The sequence below is a fragment of the Haplochromis burtoni genome, unplaced genomic scaffold (assembly GCF_018398535.1).
Source record: "Haplochromis burtoni strain Fernald_Lab_line unplaced genomic scaffold, NCSU_Asbu1 Contig_3642, whole genome shotgun sequence".
Lineage (NCBI taxonomy): Eukaryota > Metazoa > Chordata > Actinopteri > Cichliformes > Cichlidae > Haplochromis > Haplochromis burtoni.
In genome coordinates, this window is record NW_024586003.1 from 1 (window position 1) to 5038 (window position 5038).

The following is a 5038-nucleotide window of genomic DNA, read 5'->3' on the forward strand; positions in this document are numbered from 1 at the left end:
GAACCGGATTAGCGAGCTCACGGTTAGCGCGATGATTTGATCTTGGATGTGTCATTTGATCTTGGATGTAGTAAGCGACGTACGAAGAACGGGCCCCTGAATGAAGTGTTTTGGTAGTTGTAGTGCATTTTGAATGTGAAATGAACTGCTTTGCCAAGCTGACGGTCAGTTAGGAGGATTGTGTGAAGAGTTTTGCAAAAGTGACCTAAGTATTGAGAAATGTGTCCTAGCGTCTGTAAAAAACTGTAATTCTGTGAAGAAAAGAATTCTGTGAAAAGCTGAACAGAAAACAAAGTGTACCAGAGAAAAGACACATTGGATCAATCGTTTTACAGTTCGGACTAAAATAGATCTCAACAGTGCTCTTTGCTGACAATTTCTACATTTGCAGGTAATATCTGAAAGCAATGTTATCTTGGTCATTTAAACAATATTGTTACTAATTGGCTGCAGGTGGCATAGATCAGTAGGCTATTTGTGTGAGAACAATTAAATAGATTTCTCTTCCTAAAAGTAGTAACACGTTAATTCCAGTGCGCGCACACACACACACACACACACACACTGAACATAACAGGTAAGTGAAATAGCTTCCTTTGCTTTTAGTGTACTTTCTAGTGCAATGGACTAGTGATGTGTCGGTAGCGAACGAAACAACACACAGTTCATTTGACTGCAAACGGCAATCTACTGACACCTAGTGGTGAGATTATATATTTTTAAATCAACCTTTAAACTTTGAATCAACCTTCTAATTTTAAAGTCATTGTATAACATTGACATGTTATATTATTTAATTATTATTTACACATTCACATACATTAGTTCAGAATTCAGAAATAAAGCAACTTGCCACTTCCCTTTTGTGGCTCCTCCTCAGACACAAATAAAGCTGACAGGAAGTTCAGGTCTGTTTCTCTCTCTGTCTGATGATCATGATGTTCAAACTAAACCAAGCAGCACTGCTCTTCATCGAGCTTTTAGTGATGTGGCATGTCTCTGCAGGTAAAGACTACATTTGTGTTTAAGATTTTTTTTTTCTAGATTAGATACCGATATATATTTATATTGACTTATTGTCGCCGTTAAACTTCATACACTGTTAGAGATATCCACATTTTATATTAAGATATTTTTCCCTCTAAACTTCAGTAATGCTTCAAGACGAAAACAGAGCTATGATGGTGTCCAGAGGAGACTCAGTGACGCTGACTTGCAACATATCCAAGACAAATACAACGCAAATCTCCTGGACCAACAACAGATCTGTTTTTCATTATTCCATTGAGCTGAATCGCACCTATTCAAATTTCTCATTGCATAGACTGAAAATAAATCATGAGCTCCCTACAAAGCTAATTATTTGTAGTGCTCAGCCCGAAGATGAAGGAATTTATAAATGTAGCATAACAGGCAAACGTGGTGTAAACATCATTACATGGAATTTAACTTTGTCTGATAGTCCCAAAGGTGGGTAGCGAAAAAAGGCAGATGAATCACTTCTAGTAAAGGTCAAATAAGCCATTTAAATGAATTCTCTGCTGATTTTATACAGAATCAATTTCATCACAATATTTTCTATACATACTCCCACCTGCAATTGGATTCCTTCTGTGTGGTATCACACTAGCTGTCTTCCTCTACAGGTGAGTACAACTTTTATAACTTCATGATGCATGCACGAATGTTGCTCTTTGTTATGCTGATGCAGAACTGTTGCAGAAGTGCTTGTAAGACGGATTTCATTATTAAACAACAATTTTATTGTGTATGCCTGCATTGAAAGAGTTAGTTCATCTCAAATTACCAATGATTATTTTTTAGTTGACCGAGCAGTTAATTTTACGTACATGTTGAGGATTTGAAGCATCTAAATGCAGCGTGTTGTGAATTTTTGTGTGTTCACTATTTCTGCAAACACCACAAATCTAATCTAAATTAAAAGAGGTGAATCAGCCCTGAGTGCTTTAGCTTGACTTATTTTTCTATGCAGTAGAGGATGAAAAGAGGAAATGTCAGTAGTGAGGACGTGTTTGTGGTTAGAGTCAAAGTTGAGTCAAGGGCCATTTTCTATCCAACCACAACCTCTATGTTCCTTTTTTTTAACTAGAAAAGAGTCCAGTCTGCAGAGGCTCATCATACTTAAAAGCTTTTGGAGAACAAAGAAAAAAGAACAATCCATGAGTCTGGGTATTAGTTTTTATGTTTCAGTACTGTAATCATGGTGTGGTACACAGGTAACCAATCCAACAACAACACAGGATCGAGCAATAAGAAGGACAACAAAATTGTAATGCTGAATTCATAACTCGAGGATAACTGGATCATAGGTGTAACTAAACACAAACATTTACCAGGTATAGCCTGGTATTTTTATGTTTAACTTGTGGTAAGTTACAGCGCGTTAGCAAGCACAAGAGTGTAACAGTATATAGTTACAGTATTGTACTTATATATATATCAAAGTGAGCTGTATTACAAAGTGTTACAATACAAAAAAGGAAGGCTTCCAAGGACAGTTTTCATGTTTTCTATTGGTATGATTTTTCAGTTCGTGTTGTTTCCAAATTATGTTTTAATACAATTCAATATATAATTCAGTTCATTATCTAACATGTTAAAAAAATATAGCTACAAATAGTGACTGCCTTCATTGTCTGGGTTTTCTCACAGTGATAGACATTTTGCATTTCCTGTGGTCACTATAAGATTTCGAGTTTGTTACAATTTACTAACCAACTCTCATGTGATAATGGACACGAAACAGGTGGATATAACTAAAATGTGGTCATTATTGGTCACTGCTTTTACTCTGCAGAAAAATGAGGAGGAGGGCACTGAATCAGGATCCAGTCCAGGATCAGTTTCCACCTAATTCAGGAGACCAGGTCAGGAGATCTTTGTCATCTTTGACACTCTCACATGTCTCTGCCTTATTTTCTTTCCTAGTTTCACCACCAATTCTTATTTGCACCTTTTTGGTCTTCATAGGCAGCGTTCTCTCAACCACAGGGTGGCACTGCTCACTGTAAAAACGACAAACAGAGTGGTCAGTATATGGAGAGGCTGAATTTAATCTATGGCCACTACTGAGCTGATCAGTCTTCCAGTTACACAGAGACATGGATGTTTTTCAACTTGAAAGCTGAAACTGCAGGGGAACCCCACCAGAATGAGGACAGCAGGGCTACTGTTGCAAAGAAATGTTGGATTCAAGGACTAGAGAAAGGACATGAACATGCTGTTTCAGAGACAGAAGGAGCATTTTTAAAAAGTTTTCAGTGCAGGAACATTGTATATTAATATATTTAAATGGCTATAACAGTTACTGAAAGGTACATAACAAAGTCATAATAAAATAATACACTATATTTACAATCCCCACATATCTTTGATGATATGTCAGTATATTTTTCAGTACAGACAATGGCAACAATGAACATGGTTTAAAATACCTCAAACATTTTTATCACTTTCACCTTTAGATCAGTGTTTCCAGGAAAGAGGTACTTTCTATATGTTCACAATGCATACCACCAGAAATCATCAAAGTTATAGGGCTTTTTGTCTCTTTGTGAAAAACAAAACATTAAGTGGACTTGATGGCCTTGCTGGATGTAAGAGAAAATTTAATGGCGTTTTTAACATGACCCAACTTTACACTAATACAAGTTTTAACAAATTAATTCAACACATTTTAAGTTATCGTGATTGCAGACAGAATGACATGCACATACACAAATGCTACCAAAATACAACCTACAACTGGTGAAGTGAATAAATATCCATGTTATGGCAATAATGGATGAACCGAACAGAATCCACTTGGAGCTTTGAGAGAACAACAGGTGGTTGTTTTCAGAATTAAGAAAAATGATTCCAAACCTTTTAATCTTTTCAGTGGAGAATATCAGTGAAAATTAGTTTTTAGTTTCTTAGCTGGTTTATTGAATAGAAACAAAGCCTAATTGTTGTTGATGGAATATGTATATGAATATGTATATGTCTATGAGGATCCACAATGTCTCCTCATCTTCCATAGTCCTCAGCACTGGCTCCCCTCAGGGCTGTGTGCTAAGTCCCCTCCTGTTCACGCTGCTTACATATGACTGCTCAACCAGGCTGTCATATTGTAAAGTTTGCGGACAACACAGCTGTTGTTGGTTGCATCACAAACATTGATGAGACTGGCTACAGGAAGGATGTGGAACACTAAGAGGACTGGTGCAGGAAAAACAATCTCTAGAGATTGGCATATATAAGTACAGAGCTGTGTTCAGAAGAGACTTGTTGATGTTGACTTGCACCATATTAATAAAAAAATAAAACAATAATCTCTTGGACCAAAGTAAGATCTGAGGATAGCAGGGATAGCAGTGGTGCCTGTGCTTTTTTAGAAAAGTATAGTTTAAAATGAGTTTGACCAACATGCATATTAACATGCATAATGCCAAACAAGATTTGATTAGCAAGTTGTGTTTTTTTAACAAAGTTAAATGCATAAATGCAGAACACATAGTGGAACCACATGTAATGCTTTTAAAAAGCCAGCAGATGGTGACAGTTGATTATATGTTATGACACGATATGTAACTAAATTGATACTTTGGTTAGCACTAACTGAAACAAGTGTGATTTTAAAAAGGGCCTTAACCCTTTGTGTATCTAAGATGAATATTTCGGATGTTCAGAATTGGAGGTTCGTGATAATACCTGTTTAAGTTAGCTCTGTGTTTTTCTGCATTGCGCCAAATACATTCTGTTTTTTAGAGGATGTTTTGTGGTCATTACGTTGAGAGGCTCAGTTCAAGCTGTCAGCTGACAAGAAAACAGTTCTGAGAAAAACTGAACAGGAAACAAAGTGTGCAAAAGAAAAGACACACTGGATGAATCGCTCTACAGTTTGGAATATAAAGATCTGAACAGCGCTCTCTGGTGACAATTTCTACATCTACAGGTAATATCTGATGGTGATGTTATTTCCATGACATAAAAAATATTGGCACTAACTGGTTGCAGGTGAAATAGAACATATTGT

General features: G+C 36.5%; 1 long non-coding RNA gene across 2 annotated transcripts; it reads left to right on the forward strand.

Annotated features, from left to right (window-relative positions):
* Positions 1 to 831: 831 nt before the first annotated feature.
* LOC121813932 lies at positions 832 to 5032 on the forward strand. Of its 2 annotated transcripts, XR_006053970.1 has the most exons (4): positions 833 to 1005; positions 1153 to 1470; positions 1556 to 2888; positions 2992 to 5032. It is a non-coding gene; the product is annotated as an uncharacterized LOC121813932 (long non-coding RNA). The 2 variants fall into 2 exon arrangements; XR_006053968.1 differs by having other exon boundaries at positions 832 to 1005; positions 1153 to 2888.
* Positions 5033 to 5038: the final 6 nt, after the last annotated feature.